General features: G+C 34.9%; 1 protein-coding gene across 9 annotated transcripts in view; it reads right to left on the bottom strand.

Moving 5' to 3' along the window:
• The window catches only part of TENM3 (teneurin transmembrane protein 3), a 1,315,365-nt gene that overhangs the window by 808,130 nt on the left and 489,002 nt on the right, over window positions 1-18,233 (bottom strand). For all 9 annotated transcript variants that reach the window (XM_039550639.1, XM_039550640.1, XM_039550642.1 and 6 more), the window contains one exon: window positions 419-584. The gene's annotated coding sequence lies outside the window, so the exon portion shown is untranslated. The remainder of the gene's footprint in view (window positions 1-418; window positions 585-18,233) is intronic.

Here is an 18,233-nt window from a genome sequence, read left to right as displayed (position 1 = left end):
CTTCCTTAATTCCTGCACTTGGGAAACTTACTTCTTGCCATAGTTGGGGTGTTATGATAAATTCATAGCATCCCACAACACTTAGCCATGAGAAAGTAACAGGAAGAGAGGAGAGATTCTTGTGTGCTGTCAGGAAATATTTCTCTCTGCAAACCAGTATTTTGAAAGACTGGTTATTATAGTTTGGACAGTTAGGACATGGCAGTGTTCTATAAATGCTTGTAAGTCTAGAGAAATAAGTGATGCTAAATAACTCAAGTTATTATTTAAAGAAGGGGGAAAAAACACTCCACAAGCCACATCTGCATATGTAGGGTTTTTTGAAACTTGGAGAAAATGGAAACCCCTCAGGTCAACATAGCTTTCTGAAACAAGTTTCTTTGCACCAAGGAACTGCTTTCCCCATGTGGTCACTCACCAATATTTATGAGGGAAGGTCACTTGGAATGCCACCAGCAGATGAAAAAACAGGAAGAAAGGAGGGGTTTTCTGTCTTCACTGAGCTGGGTGATTCTGCCAAAGTGATAGCCGACATTGACATTACACAAGGGAAAGGTTGTCGTAGTCTCACAGTCCCAGCTCTGCTGCAGAAACAAAACAAAACAAAACCAGAAATAAAAAAATCATAAGTGTATACTTTTCAAATAAAAGTAATGTCAAAGCATTAGAAGTCTGATCTCTGGAATATAAATAACACTATAATTTTGGCTTTGAAACAGCTATCTCAAATCTACTTTAAAAATAAGATTTAAAAAGACCCCTAAGAAATCAAATGTTCTTCCATAAAATTAATCAATCATTTTAAGGGTTTAGTGGAAAGAAACAGCCACAAACATCTTATGTGCTCAGTTGGTGGTAGAAGGCAGACAAAAATTACAATTCTGATAAAAATGAGGAAAAGCTGAGATTTCAAGTGAAGATTGCATGCACAATATATGACAGGGAATGACAGGAAATTTTCTAGGTGAATGTGCCTATAGCTGAACATGGCCTATGGAAAACTTAAGGGAAAATTGAAGGATTAATGAGAGATCCCTATTTATTTTTTTATTTATTTCATTTTCTTAGCATCTGTGTGAATTATTACCTATACGTCTTATACGTCCTAAAAGAAAAAACTGTGATGAATAAATAAACAGCTCTAGAAATCTTCAATAGGGTCCTTTACCTTGCAGGGAATATTATCACTGGCTTTTGATACAATTTCTGCTGCAGGGAAAGACTTTCAAAGCTCAGAATGCTGAAGTATTGCCAGGCACTCAAAGACCCCCTGCTGTGCGCGTCAAACTAAGAAATCTCTCTGAACTTGTCGAATTAAAAGTCATCTCTCTCTCTCTGCAACCCCTGCATGAGCTGGGAAGCTCTGTCCTCATTTTTTTACGCCTTCCACGATAAACAAATGGAGCCTGAAGCATCTTTATTCTTTTCAGGCACATAATTAAAATTCTTTTAAAAATGTAATTGAAGGCAATGAATTTCAAAAGGAGGTTCTAGTTAACAACGAGGCTAGAACAGTTTCAGTAGACCATACTACTTCACCATTCAATTTTCTTTCAAAGGTAAAAGCAAAACAGTTTGCTATGATCCTGGGTGTATTTTTTTTCTTTTTTTGAATTTTGTTTGTACATCAGTAGGTTGCACCAAACCTAAACATCTCAGCAGGATTTATGCTTTCTGGAATGTCATAAGACTTAATTATTGGAAGAGCAAAGAGAAGTATACTATCAAAATATGAACAAAGCAGAAAATATTCTTGGTTTCTCAAAATCATGATCTATATATCCCCTAAAAATTTAAGAATATACTTATTGAAGTATTTGTATTTTCTTGGCAACCCTCACTCATTCATCCAAATAACTGTAAATGTTCACAACCTTGCAAACTTTAAAAAATCGGATAATGCATAGAATGTTACTTTTCTGTGATGACTATTGCTTTAAAACATTGTAATGATTGGTTACAATAGGCATGTTTGATGTTGCCAAGAAAAGAGCAATTGCTGATATAATTAATGATTTCAAATGAATATAAAAGGAACAAAAAACTATCTCCTTGGATTTGAATCCCAGGGATTATCACATAAAATTAACTTAAAGGAGGTAGGAGACAAGACAGTGTTTTAGAAAGTCATCACTAAGGTGACTTCCTAGAGAGCTTAAAATCTAAACCAAATGTTTTTTAACATCTCTTTTAGAGTTACTTTCAGTACTGCTCTCTGTTGGAAGCAAAAAACTTCAGTTTTCACCCTCTTTCTCCATGCTATGTTTTTAAAACTGTACTTCTGGCTACAAATGACCATATGAAGTGTAGTTTTTTGGGTTTTTTGCCAGACAGACTAGAGATTGAGATGTCTTAAGGAAAGTTATTTACAATTCTTGTAGCATTAAAAAAAAACCCAAAAAAAGCAAGGAAGCACTACTCCCAAAACTTTTGGGTAGCACTCTGCCTCTGATAGTCATGATGCCTCTGGGAGACCTAAGACAACACAGCTAACAAAGCTGCTTTTCACCCTTGGAGGGGGAAGTATGTGTTCTGCATGGGTCAACAACTGTTCTGACTAGTAGAGAGGTAGTAAAAGGACCCAGTCAGCTCAACTGGAAAAGGCAATGACAAAGCAGATCTAGCAGGAGCAAACTAGAGCTTTGACTACACCTTCAAGTAGTACCTCTTCAAGTCAGATGTTATTTCTTTCCTGGATTTTTTGTTTTTGGTTGTGTTTTACCTAAAACCTGGTGCAGCATAGGGCACAGCCCACTCCAGAGGTCATGCTGAATAGGCAACACAGAGAACGGTGCACCAAGGTTGACCCTCTCTATTTTCTGCTGTTGTCTCACATTTCATCAGCAGGTTTGAAACATTCAGATTCCCACATGACTTCATTTCACACCAAGAACATGTAACATACAACTTTCACAGATTGCACAGAGCCCACACATTATGCTCCAATCCGGACAAAATTCCTAACCAATAATGGTCATATCTTAGATCCAGTAAGACACCATACCAGCACAAAGCAGCATGACCAAAGGCTATGGCATGTATTTCTACCAGTGCCTTGTTTACATGGGTGCAGTCTACTGTAAAAATCAAAAGAATAAGGCAGTCCCTACTATGCCTTGTATCTTTATAAGGAAAAAGGGAATTCTTCTTAGCCTTCCCTCCAGAAAACTAATGACAGTGTATTTATCATGTTTATTTTTAATTGTGTACAGTATCTTAATGTGCCATGCAATCAACAGAAAGCATAGGAGTAATCAACAAGAAAAACGAATCAACAAAAATCATTAAACAAAACAAATGTAGGCAAATTAGTATTTTCAAACTTAATTTCTGCTGTAAAACTGAATTAATGAAAGCATTGTGATTAAAAAAAGTAACCCATCTTTCACCACAACTTATTCTGTAGAATGTGAAGGACATTGCACAAAACAAGTAAAGAAACAAAAACTACAACCAAGAGACAGTATCTGATATTTTAAGAAAAAAAGTGTGACCCAGCATGAGTATTTAATGTCTGTTTGCAGAATGAGTAAAGGCTTCTTTAAGTTCACTGAGCACTCACTGTAAAGTTTAGGGAAGATCAGTAGCTTATAAAAAAGAGGCTACTGAAATATGAGTCACATTTATGAACAAAAGTGATCAAAGTCTACTTGGCTGCTAGAGTGTCTTCAGTGTATTCCACTGCAGTACACATATTACTTGATTGAAAAGTGTGTGGATATAAGGCACCCAGGTCTATCTATGTCACTGGACCTGAAATTCTCATTTGTTATGTCTGACTTCCTTTACTGATTTCTTTTGCCTAAACAGAAGCTAAAATAATTCTTATAATATTTGGGAACACAAATGTTTACAATATTTATAATAGAGTAAATTTAAAATGCAATACATTCACATTAATTGCTTTTTCCCCTCCAAGATAAAAGTATTTAAAAAGCTGTGATAAATTCAAAATTATTCAAACTTTGTTCCCACTCATATGCTGCTACTATGACAGTGATGTTATACTGACATATCGTACATTCTAAAATGTCTTGAAGATCTCAGACACCTTTTTCAGTGGAGAAAAAAAAAAAATTGTTCTTTACATCATTGCCGAGTAAGAGATTAATGCAAGTAATTTATTTCTTCAAATGACACTTGCTGCTTATGAACACCTACCTCTTATATGCAATAAAACTAATATCTAACTTGGGTAGAAAATTAGGATACCTATAGAAAAACTCTCCAAGACACAGTTTTGATCCAGTAGTTCAGTGTTTTGTAGACAAAACTGCTGGCAGAGGTTGCCTTGATAATTTGGTATGAGGTAGTGCTATTTCAGAAGAGGGTGTGAGTGAATGTAAACACAATTATGACTTCAACGAGAAGAGCAAGGCAGAGTTTTTCAGCTGTTCTCTCTCACTCCAAAATAGCTTGATTTCCATATCCTTAGACAATTTACCAAACACTGTAAAAACTTATTATGCATTAGAATTTTAAGTTTTTGGACACTGGAATGCTCCTCTCTTTTATTCATGTGTCTTGATTATTTAGATTAATACAGATATGTGGCTTCTTCACTGTACTGTTAGATCATATAGTCTCTGATTACAACAAAACATAACTTCATATGACAGAGTTAAATCAGAGATTAAAACAGAACAGTGAGGAATTCCTTAGTGAAATTTGCTATCAAATGACAAGCTGTATAGATTTAAATAAAAATATTAAAAATACAAGCGTAACCTTACAAACAGGTTCAATCCCCCACATCAGTACTGATTTTAGTGTTCTATATGAGGTAGTAATCACAAAATAACTTTAAAAGATTTCAAGAAGTATTTTACTTGGCTTTTTCTATTCCCCATGGATGTGGGCAATATGAGGGCCTCCACAAAAAGCTTAAGTATTAGAAATTATTTGAAGTACTTGAAAATTTAAATTAGCATTTATTTGCATGATATGCTAGTAGATGATAATGAGGAAAATAGATAGTCAATAAAAGAGATCCTAGGTTATTTATTGTGCACTTAATCCAACTACTAGGTTCAAGGTCTTACAAATAAATTTAGAGAAGGAAAGGGAAAAGTTATTTCTTTTCTGACAATTCTGTTTGTACTTAAAATTGCAGTATTGAAAGTAACTATTTACAATATAACAAAATTTTGAGTAAATTCTTTGTGACGATTTTGTAGAGGATCTATTAAGCAAGCATTTCTTCAGAAAGAGGTGCAAATTATGGAGTACAGAAAGTCTGGTGCTCTTGTTGCCTAATGAGCAAAGACAAAACTGATAACACTTGGAAGAAAACCGTAAGTCTGTATCAAAGGAACTCATTCCTACCATATCTCGATGTATTTAAAGTTTTCTCTGGGTTGACATTCTCTTAAAAATAACCCTTCCCTTTCAGTTGTTTAGGAGTCCTATGACCTGCACTGTATCTAAGAGTTTGAGAATGGGCTAAGAATGGACCTACTTCCTTTTACCTGCAGAATTTTCAAGTCTTTGATAAAGGCCAAATTAACACCGTCAGAAGTTTGAGTCGTATGTAGCTGAAATCTACCCTGTTTATATAAATGTTCTTTAACTGTAAAAATCAGTTTTAAAAGATTCCTGCATATTGAATCTCTATCCTGCTATTCATTCTCATATTCACAATACAGCAACATGGGAAAGCAACTTACAGAAAGAAATATATAGATGCAGAAAAGATATATTTTTATTTTTCCTCCTTAAAATATCTTAATAAGCAGTGCTTTTCTTAAAGTATATTCACAATTTCAGTATCTTTTCCTCTGGATATATTCTGCTATTTTTTCAGCCAAATTTGGAAGTTCTTTGAAACAAATTACTGTGGCAGCTTCACCTTCAAACAGTACAGAGCAAGCCACTGATGGCACAGAGTGTATCTGTCAAACTCAGTGCTTAAGAACAGAATGGGAAACTGACACAGTTATGACAGGCAAACACTTCACACCAGCAAGAACTTTATGTTGATTATTGCATACTCTTGGAATTCCTTGTTACATGCTCATATAAATAGGAACACAATAAAAATGGTGAATTCTGAAATATCTTTGCAGACAGAATTAAGACTGGAGAAAATTATGGAGAAAATGGAACAGCTTTTAAAATTATTACATTTTATACTCCAATGATAATGTTTTGATTGAAAATATGTTAGCATAAAGAATTACTGTATGTGCTAAATTAAAGCATGTAATATTTTACATTTGAATTCAGAAATATGTGAATTTCTTGAGTTGCAATTAATAAATAAAATGGATAGCCTATACAGTGTTTTTTTTTAAAGCAGTTTGTTGTAATTTCTAATTTTACAGAAGGTAGACCTCAGTTCCTAAACCCCAGCATTTTCACATATTACCTGGAGCTACTACATTATAACTATTCTAACTTCTTGAAATCTAACCTCCATTAATTTAGCAAATGACAGATGTTTAGAAACTTCTTCATAAAAACATATAAGTCCCAGAGAATCCACAAAGAATAAAATTCATAGGTTCTAATCTTGAACTTGCTGTGTAACGCATTTACACATATGCTTTGCTTTAAGGACTGGATGTTTAATACATTAGATCTTATAAATTCCTCAACTAGATGCATAGGGCATATATTGATAATGTTATCTCCCGTAAAATTAGGCTTCTTAACAGTTATTTCTTGTATCACTTAGGATATTCCTTTTATTCTAAATGCAACATGTTCATATTTGAGTGAAAGAGAATTTCTGGGTTTTAAAATCAATTCAAAATTGTAGCCAGGGAATAAACATAAAGCAGAACTATGTATCTGCTCATAAAAGAGCTGCAAGCTCATTATGATGTTTAGGGACTTAGGTGATAGAACAGATTTTAATGTAAATAAACTGCTTAGTCACTGTTTAGTCACTAAGTACATAAAACTGGCTGCAACATGAGTGGATTAGTTACAAGCACAAGTTGAAATTGATCACAGATCATGGTAAACACATTTTCTCTTTAGAGTATTTCCACAAAATAACATGCTCAGGTTTACATATGCTAGAGACACTCACTGGCATTACTTTGGCATCCATTTTGTTTTCATTTCCATTTGCCATTTTGTTTTAGGTATGCATATGCTCAATTATATGGCAGCATCTAATTTATTGACACATTATAACTGTAATATACTTGTCATAACTTCATGTTATGTTCTATGTGATAAATGGAAACAAATATCATACAGAGTGAGGCTTTTAGTTAAGACTTTCCTTGTAAGGGCTGGAAAGAGTTCTGTGATCCATGATGAATGGATGCATACAGAGTCAATGTTCTATGGAGCCTTTTGGACTCAGTGTGCATTGCACAGCTAGCAGTGTGTGGGGACTAGCCCTGAGCCTCAGCTCACCTTTTTGCCACACATCATGTGAGTTGCATCCAGTTCTTAACTCCACTCCTTCAAATAATCTTTCATTCTAGAAATTGTACATAACCTGAAATAACTGTCTAAATAAAGCATATTAAATCTCAGTACTTTGCTATTCTAGACTACAGTACATATTCTTGTTTATTTTTGGTTTTCTAATGTCAACAGCTGTAGTAGGGATCATGAAACAAAAACATTGATAATTTCCTTGTTTGAAGAGTAATTTACTAGTATTACCTCCATAACTGTAATATATTAAGAAACCTACTATAATTGTATTTACGGTTTTGGGATGAAACTATGAAAGAAACAGGACTTTAGCAAATATTTAAGTAAAAAAGATTTAAGGACATGCTAAAAGGAAAAAAAAAATATACCAAAAGGAGATTTTCAGATTTGCCAACTGCCATTTTTAGCGATGGAAATCTGAGAGATTCTAAGTGAGCTAAATAGTTTTATTTTTAAACCAGAAACATGATAGATTTGATATTGGCTTCAGAGAAAGTTAAGCTGAAGGTGGGAGTGCAGAGAAGAATTATGATATAGAGGAGAATCTGGCTAGAGTCTGAAGGAAGATTTCTACTAGAGCTCTTTAAATGAGGTGGATCTTCTGTAAAACCTTAATGAGTCAGGTAAAATGGAGTGTATCAGTGTAGGTCACTTGCACAATTTCTTTATTTTCAACAGATAAAAAACATGAAAGGTCTTACAGGAAGTGCTTTATGAGTTTGTCAACTACATTAACAGAACATAACCAAATGAAATCAAATGTAAAAATGCAAAATTCAGAGTCATGCACTTATAAACTAAACAACCAGAATGTATGCATTAAGTACTGTGTTTATGAACTGAAAAGGCTGAAATTATTTATTCTGTTTAGTCTTCCCAAATGTAATCTGAGAAAGAATATGGTTACTATCCATAGTGGTAAAAAAAAGCTGTGGAAGAAACTAAGTTCAAGATGTGAGAATAAATGTATGTAACTGGCAATAAATAGCACAGGTGAAGACTCAGAGGAAATGTTCTAACCACCCAAACTGAGTTGTTCTGGAATTCATCCTTCAATACTGGAAACTAATCCTGACCAGTGAGATCCACTACTAGAATGTCATTTCCTGAGACAGAAGAACGTGATCATTTTGTGATCCTGCCCAGATCCGTTCTATTCAGCTTTCTTAAGAAAGAAGAAGACAGCAGAAAAAATATATTTAAAGACACTCTAAAAAGACTCATTTTCAAAGGCACCAGACATATATTTTTAGGCATGATTTCTATTTACAGTATTAGGCATCATAGATGCTTCTACATTAAGTTTCAATTCCTTCAAGAGGTTGACTTAGACTGAGGTATCAACTATTATTTTTCTGATATTACACTCTGCTCTTTAGAACTAACAGTATATTTCTTTTAACATTTGACTTCTTCACTCAGTTCCCTTACTTTCCTTACAACTTCCTGAAGTTTACCTATATCCTGAATTTTTTTTGATTTTCATGAAGTTGATTGTGTAAGGGGTGGTGCATGACACTCTATACCAAGAGCAGAACAAAGACAATGTGATTTTATAGTTTCTTCTTTGTTTTAGGGAGCAAATACTTTGCACTAGCAGGCTACATTCTCCCTTTTCTCAGGTTCATAAATCGTGGCAGGGCTATTGGGATAAAATTACATCAAAGAAGAAAGACTAGCACCCTAAGAAACCTGCTGTAGACTATCCATATTTTCTAATTTTAATTTACCTAAGCAAATACAGCAACCTAAGATTTTGTACAATATAAAGGTAAACAAACCTTGCTAGCATTTAATCTCTTTGAACTAGAAAAATCTGGAATATTTTACTTTTCCCAAAATGACAGTATTAAATTGTTGTCAAACTATTGTTTGCTCATTTTCCCTCTTCATCTCACACTAAACCTTTAAATCCACATGAAGTTAGAAAAACTCTTCCTTATTCTGAACTACTGGAATCAGAGCTTATGATTATGAATCTCTACTATTCTGTCCTGTTTCCCCAGTGCAGTTCTTATCATAGGATCTGTAATCGAAATTCCAAGTTTTCTTAGGATTGGTAATTTAAAAACAGATTGCAGATCTCAGTAGATTGCTGAGTCTTTCCAGTTTACATGCTAACTCAGTTCAGTAGCTGGGAAAGTTGCACTCTCCAAGAGTTCATTATCCTGCTTCACAAAATTATTTTAGACACATGACTTGGCCTTTTTGTATTCCAGGTAGAGCAATGTATCTGTGATTTAGGGTATATTGGCCTGTGTTTCACTTTACAATATTACTTTGCTGCTGGTCAAAAGAATATGTGCTTAACTGTGTTTTACCAAACCAATAAAAAATCAAGAGTATAAAAACATGCCATATCATTCGTTTAGGAACACTCCGAGATGTGCCTGAAAATCTATGAAAACAGAAGGCAATAGTGTGTCTGACTGCCAAAGTCACCTCATCACCTGCATTCACAGCATTAGAATCATAGAACCGTTAAGGCTGGAAAAGACCTTTACAATCATCAAGTCCAACCATCAGCCCAGAAACACCGCCATGTTCACCATCAAACCATGTACTCATGTCCTATATCCACAGTTTTTTTGAACACTTCTAGGGATGATGACTCCACCATTTCCCTGGGCAGTCTGCCCCAATGCTTTACAACCCTCTCTGTGAAAAAACTATCCTGACACCCAATTCACCTTCCCTGGTGCAATTTGAAGACATTTTTTTTCATCCTGTCACTTGTTACCTGGGAGAAGACACGGACTCCCACCCCACTACGACCTCCTTTCAGGTAGTTGTAGAGAGCAATAAGGTCTTCCCTGAACCTCCTTTTCTCCAGGTTAAACATAATTTAGGACACCTGGCCTTATTGAATCTCATACAATTGACCTTGGCCCATTGGTCCAGCCTGTCCAGATTCTTTTGTAAAGCACTTCTACCATCCAGCAGATCAATGTTCCCAACCAACTCAGTGTTGTCCGTGAAGAGGAATAATTGCTACCTCTTAGTTAAATGTTTTCATTCAGCACAGCAATGTCCATGGAAGAGGTCATTTCATGTGATACAAATTACTGTAAAATTAATTACAAGTTTTGAACAAAACTCCAAGTTACTAATTTTCAACATCTGCTTTTCTTTTGACTAGCACGTATTTGCAAATTAACATCCCACTATCGAACTAAGAAAAAAGAGTATTTTAAAGTAGTCTGTGCTGGTTGAAATTGTCTTTCATGAATTAGAGACAGTTGAAACATGGCATCAGGATGGAACACTAGGGATTATTAAAAGAATTTGATTTCGACACAGAATGTTATGTTTTTGAAGCACCCTAGGTAGTGCTTACACACAGAAGTCTGAGTACAGTGGTAGTTTTGCTTGAGGTCTATCAAGATTTTATGTATTTATTTATTTATTTAACCAATACAAGTATCAGAGAACCTAGCTCAAGTATTATGTTACTTGAATGCTACAATACATCAAAAAAATAATACGTAGATAGACCATTTGATGCTAGAACTCTATCACTCTAGTGGGTTTTTTTCTTCATTTCTTTCATTCTAGCTACTAAATATCTGATATTCCTGTCTTGTATCTCACAGCTGATGTTGTAATTTCTTTCTGTGCAGTGCTGCAGCAAGAAAGTTTTCCATAAAGCAGTAAAAACCGTTCGGTTTTTACGGAGAGAGAAAGAAAATTGGAAACCAAGAAAACAATAAGAAATTACCAGATAGTCACATAAGTCAGTAAACTGTAAAATATATCTAATCTCTACAATTCTGATGTTTAAAGTAGAAAAGTTCCATGTATAAACTGAGACCTACATCTTTACTAGCAATGTTTGCTTTTGCTACAGTTTTAGAATAAAATAAGCACTTTCAAGAAAAAAACTTCTTTAACTCCATGATGTGTGTGCATATCATTAAAATATTTCAGATTAGCAAATGCAAAGCTGAATCATACTTTAATGAAAACTAGAATTTTTTAGACGGTTTTACAGAATTGTATACTGTATCTGTGCTTAGAGAGTTAAGGCCCAAAACATTGCAGTGTTTCAATCTGTCTCATTTTGTTTTTATATTTTGTTTTAATTTTTGCTTTTCCTCACAGCTTGAATATACATCACAGCCCTCAATCAAAGATGAAATTGGCACAGTATACTATTTCAACCTAATGGCTAGGTTATACATGAGCAAAGTAGTGTTAAGAACAAATTATAGAACAAAATGCTGAAAATACAAAAAAGTCCATATGATTTATATGATTTATTACACAGAGATTATGAAGTTCAATTGCATACCATATATGCAGCTGAATTTCTCTGTAGCTCATTCATATGTACATCTCTATACTGAGAAAAATACTGCAAAATTTATAATAACTTCCTTAATTTTGTACAGTTTCTTGAACTACTTTTTCTTCTTATGTTTTACATAAATTCCATGAAAATAGATTCCTCATTTTAATAAAATAATATATGTAGAGAAGCTTGATAATATTATGTCTTAATTCAATGAAAGGTGAGAAGTGCTTACGCATGGTGAATCAGGACAATTGCAATTATACACAGAATGAAAACTCTGTATTTTGAAGACAATAGGATACAAACCAAGACTTATTTGCACAAATACTTTAAATAATTCTTTTGAATAATTAGTGTACACAAGATAATTCAGATCCTTTAAAACACGCTGTAGATACTGATGAGGAAGTTAAGACAGATCACTAAATTCTTCAGCCAGCTACACATAGAGCGTGATCACTATTTCTTATATGGAAAAGAACCCCAAACTGTTATTTCTAGTGTATTCAGAAGATGAGAATTTTCAAGCTATTTCTTGGGTTTTATTTTGTAAATATGGTGCTGGATCACAAACCTTTAATGCCCAATAGATATATATAGATATATTTTTATGGCTTCATGGGGTGTTCAAAGAATATAACTCGCAGCTTTTTCATTGAGATCAGCTGTAAGTTGTTCTAGCCAAGTAAAAAACCATTTGCAACCATGTGTTACCACACAGTGTATCGTATTCTTTCCCTCTTGTTGATGAAATCAGATTGACAAAGATCCATCTTTTCCTATAAATAGGAACTTAAGACCTCAGCAAATTTTAATCTATAGATTTTCAATTATATGCTTATCAAAATTATCAGACAATTATTAAAAAGTACTCTGAGTATCTAGCATGTGGTACACACCTCCTAAGGGCAACACACACCAACGTATATTTCAGATGCATGACATTCTCTTTTATACAAAATCTTCTGACTGCTCTAATTTCACATAATCTATCACACCCCTCAATTTTCTCTGAATTTCTAACCTCTCCAACTTACTCTTCTTACTACAGCCTGTGAGGTTTACGAGTAGTCACAGCTAGAGGGACAGCTGTGAGACTAGCATGGTAACCCACGAATGGCAAGTCAGAAGTTTCTTCTAAATTGTACAGCAGCACTGAGATGGAATCAAAACACGTGTACTCTTAAACTAACTTGCTTATTAAGATAAATACAGACAAAAATGAAACATCTCTAATGACATTATCTCAAACTTTTATATATACATATATATATAAATGATTAGTAGTACTGCCACTTCCTATGACTGCAATTTATTATATGCATTCCTAAATATTATCACATAACATTTCAAATTGGAAATACAAGTATATTCCTAACAGAAAGTTACATAAATCACTAAATAAATGATTAGATTTAAAACTATTATCATGTAGACGAAATGTGAAACGTTTCTAAAAAACTTTCCAAGAACCAGGGATGTAGCTAACTTCAACAAATGATAAAGCAAGGTATTACGTATGTTCTTCTGCGATGATATCAAGTTGCAAAGCCAGCACATTATCAAAAAAAACCAAACCAAAACAAAAACAACCAGAAAACCACACAAACAAACAAAAAAACCCCCCCAAAAACCCCAAGGATGGCTTTTTTACAAGTAGGTGAGTAATGGTTCTTTGTAAGTTAAATTTGAATTTCTAAGGGTAATCACAAAATAGATTTAACATCCAACTTACATATTTATATATGGATACAAATACAAAAAATACATATGCATGCATATGTATTCATGTAAAAGGCCAATAATTCTTTTAAATATAAATGTGTAATCAACGCTCTGCACAACGTTTGAGTGTTCCATTCATAGTTTTTCCTTGTGCTAAATACTGTAGGGCCCGTGCATCTGTATTGTAGTCCTGCTGTATAGTTAACGGACAGAGATGTCTTTTTTTTTTCTTTAGATCTAAAACCACTTGGAAACTTCCAAATCTATTCTGGTTCTCCAAGTTTCCCTTTGAAGACATTTTTCACCAGCGTATGGTTTACAAAACAAAATCTTTCACAGGAAGTCATTATTTAGAAGAATTTCTTTTAATCCTGATTAGATATGAACACAATCAAGGTGAAATACTTTGCAAAGAATCTGAACCAAAACAGTGTGTCTTATCAGGCAAGAATTGGAGACTGGCAACAAAGGGAACTTTGAGGTTGATGTCTATTACAGGCTGCCAGAGGAAGATGATTATTGATGAAGCCTTCCTGCTCCAGCTACAGGAGGCATCAGGCTCAAAGGCTCTCTTCCTGCTGGGGGACTTCAACCACCTCAACATTTCCTGAAAAAGTAGCACAGCTAGCTGTAGTGGGGTGGAGAGCAGCCCTGCTGAGAGGGGCTTGAGGGTGCTGGTGGATGAAAAGCTGTACACAATCCAGCAGTGTGCACTTGCACTTTCAGAAAGCAAATCATATCCAGGGCTGCATCAAAATGAGCGTGACCAGCTGGTTACAGGAGGTAATTCTGGCCCTCTATTCCGGCCTCGTGAGACATCACATAGAATGCTGCAACCAGCTCTGAACTCCTCAGCACATGGAAGACATGGACCTGTTGGAGCAGATCCAGAGGAATACCATAAAAATGATCTGAGGGAAAAAGCACCTCTCCTAACACGACAGGCTGAGAGAATTGGGGCTGTTCAGCTGGGAGAACAGAAGGCTCCCAGGAGACCTCATAGCATCCTTCCAGTCTCTAAAGTGGGCTTACAGGAGAGCTGGAGAGAGACTTTTTATAAGGGCTTGTAATGAGAGGAGAAGGCGGAAATGGCTTCAAACTGTAAGAGCAGATTGAGATTCAATATTAGAAAGAAACTCTTTCCTGTGAGGGTGGTGAGGCACTGGAACAAGTTACCCAGAGAGGTGCTAGATGCCCATCCCTGGAAGTGTTAAAGGCCAGGTTCATGGGCTTTAAGCAACCAAATCCAGCTGAAGATGTCCCTGCTTATTATAGGTGGGTTAAATTAGATGACTTTTAAAAGTCCCTTCCAACCAAAACTATTTCTATGATTCTACGATTTTATGAAGATTTTCAAGTTAGTTTTTATGGCCTCAGGCACTACAATAGGCTATTTCCAATTCAGATGCCATGTACTCCCTGTAACTTAAATGCATCAGACAGACTATGTTTGCCAGAGCCTGTAGGCCTGGAAATTCTAGGTGTGGAGTCTGCTTGATGGGTATCTAGAAATTCATATGTGATATGGAGAAAGTCATCTAGCACTAATTAATTCATTGCCTCTTCTAATACAAAGATTAGGGGATTTTAAATAAAGTTAGGGGGTCACACACTCAAAACAACCAAAAACTTTATCACACAAAAAATCAGGCTGTGAATGAATTAGATCCATTGATAGAAAAACAGTTAGCAGTAGATTTAGAAGTGGATTCAGACACCTAGTGGAAGGAAGCATGGAGCTATCAATATATACTTGCCTGTTTCCATACTCTTCCATAGGTATTCATAATTGATCAAACACAATATTGTGCAAGACAGAGCTTTGATCTGATCTCAGTACTGGAAGTTTTTTATGTGTTTATGCTGTACACCTCAGTTTTTCCTATAGCTAAACTGCAAAGATATCAGGGGAGACACAGTCCTACTGCTATCCTGACAGAGTGCAAGTACATTTTTCACTAAACCACTCTGTATTTCCATCATAGCTGTATTTTCAGAGGCAGCATTTGAAACATCAGATTTTTCCTAAACTGCATACTCAGAATTCAATTTTCCATGACTTCAAAAATCAAATAATTCAGTGAAAAGTTTCCAATTGCAAGAGAGGACAGAGATATGGTAAAAATTATGCATTACACAAGTCATATCTCATTATATCTTCTCAGGCCTTTAATTGTAAACCAATCTGCCTCAATATATATTTTTTCAATGTAAGACTTCTTCAAGTATTAGGTCTAAAAGCTATGAGCGATTAGATTTGTTTAACATTATAAGGAACCTTACAATTTATTAATCCTTTTTACTTTTTCCTTTACCTAAATATATATTAATTATAAAAGAAAAGATCACATTTGATTTCAAACGACCAGACTAAGCTCAATCTTAAACTGACATGCCACCTAAAGATACACAGTATTAAAGACTAATTAAAAGCAGCAAAAAATTATGTTCCAATGTTACAGACCAACTGCAATTAATTTGTGTCTGTGTCAAATGGGCAAAAATAATGATATGTGTGTTCCACAGAAATAAAAAAATAATTTTGAGGAACATGCAGAGTGACAATAAACAACAAATATCACATGTAATCAGTTTTGGCTTGATCATGGCTACATTTTGAGAGATTTAAAACATTAAACCTGTGTTTATTGCTTTTCATAAATGTTGCTGTTTTCCTTAGGTCTTTTGAAAATAGTCACATACACTACTTCAAATGAATTATTTTTAAGTTTCTTAAAAATACTTGTTAGCTCTAAAGTTTACAGAAATATCTAAATATTTAATGATGAAATCATTTCATCAGTAGTACTAAATGGATCAGAAAAAACACAACACCTCATTAAGAATTTACTTCTGTTATTTGTTATTTTTTATTTGGTATTATTATTGAACTTTCTCTTCCTGGAAAATGGTATCATGCGGCACTAACTCTTCACCTAATTTTTTTCTTTCAAGTCTTTTAAGTTTGCCTCTGATGTAAAGCTATTGATGTGCATCCTACAATCCTGTTGATAACCTATGTAGTACCTCATTAGGCCATACCATTTCTTGACTCCCAAGAAGAGTGACATAAAGAGGATATACTGTTGTACAGTGCCTCTCTGAATGAGACCTTTAGTGTGAAATAAAAAAAAAAAAATTTATATATATTTTTCAAACTTGGCAAGTATTTGAAGGCACTGGTATGAATGAAAACACAAATGTACAGCACCTTAAGGGATTGTGGATCAAAACCCTCTTGGGGTTTGCCCTGAAGTTCTATTACCAGCCACCTTTTTTAGTTGATCTTTTCAAATATTGGAAGAATTTTTTCAACCATCTGAAAAAATCCTACCTTCAAAAGATCTGTAAAGACAATGTTATGTCTTCAAGTAATGAAAGAAGTTTGAAATGGTTTCATCTAACAAAATGGGTACTTTTTTGTAACGTTTTATAAAAAAGTCTCTAACACATTCCTGGTGAGAACTCTTATAATCCTTGCTATGTACAAGATTCATAAATACCAATGCTCACATTTATAGGGACAATGCCATCACAATATGTTTAGGTGAAACTTATTTTTAGATAAAAGTGCTTTATAGCTAAAATAAAAAAAATAATCTGCTTTACCTATAAATGTATATATGGTTCTGAACAGTCTGAATAACAGAGATCTAAAGAGTGAAAAAGAATTTAATAAAATTCAGAACAAGTTAGTTTCACAAGAAAAGAGGTTCCAGGGTGATTAACTTGTTTTGTTCATTTAGGACTGTGGATATATACAATAAAACCTTGCTTGAATACATTTACTCAATCGAAACCATCATTAGACTATACTTCCTAGGCAGCATGCAGAGTAAACTAATGCATACACAATCTGCAGGTGTTGATTGGACATTTCAGTTTAAAATGGAAATAACACAAACATTCTTACATCAAACTGCCCCCTTTATACTCTAGAACTAATGAATTCCAGAGGGACAGAGATATACAGAAAATTTAGGATCCATTGAAAAATACAGGCTGAAAAGCAAAGAAATGGGAAAAAAATAGGCAATACCAGAGTTACAAAATTTGGGGTTTGTATCAGGCTGCAACAATGAAGTTTCCCAAGCATTTGCTCTAAGTACAAATTCAAACTACATTTTACAAGACACTGTTTCCAAGTAAGTACTCAGGTTTACTGCTCCAGCTATAAGCTCAGTATTCCCTAATGCTGGACAAATCCATTGACATGGCTTGCAGAAACTTTTCATAACATATAAATCAAAACTATATTTTATTTGGTGAAGGAAGGAAGATATTATTAACGACAAAACTCATTTGATCCTTATCAAAGTATAACACTGAGAACAGAATATTTCTCTCCATCTTTGACAAGATAACCTCAGTCTGCACAGAGGTGGGTTTCCTCCCATGCTGCTATTACTATCGCTGTGCCAAGTCCTGCGCCTGGGTCCCAACAACCCCATGCAGCACTACAGGCTGTGGGGAGAGTGACTGGAAAGCAACCCAGTGGAGAAGGACCTGGGGCCGCTGCTTGACAGCAGCTGAACATGAGCCAGCAGTATGTCCAAGTGGCCAAGATGGCCAGTGGCATCCTGGCTTGTATCAGAAAAACTGTGGCCAGCACGACCAGGAAAGTGATCCTTCCCTGTACTCAGCACTGGTGAGACCGCACCTCAACTGCTGGGTCCAGTTCTGGGCCCCTAATTCAGGAAGGACATTGAGGTGATGGAGCAAGGCCAGAGAAGGGAAAGCTGTAGAAGGGTCTGGAGCACAAGTGTTATCAGGAGTGGTTGAGTGAGCTGGGGCTGTTTAACCTGGAGAAAAGGAG

Source organism: Corvus cornix, chromosome 4 (genome assembly GCF_000738735.6).
Source record: "Corvus cornix cornix isolate S_Up_H32 chromosome 4, ASM73873v5, whole genome shotgun sequence".
Classification (NCBI taxonomy): Eukaryota; Metazoa; Chordata; class Aves; order Passeriformes; family Corvidae; genus Corvus; species Corvus cornix.
Note: the sequence above shows the minus strand (reverse complement) of the source record. Positions and strands in the feature narration are given on the sequence as shown.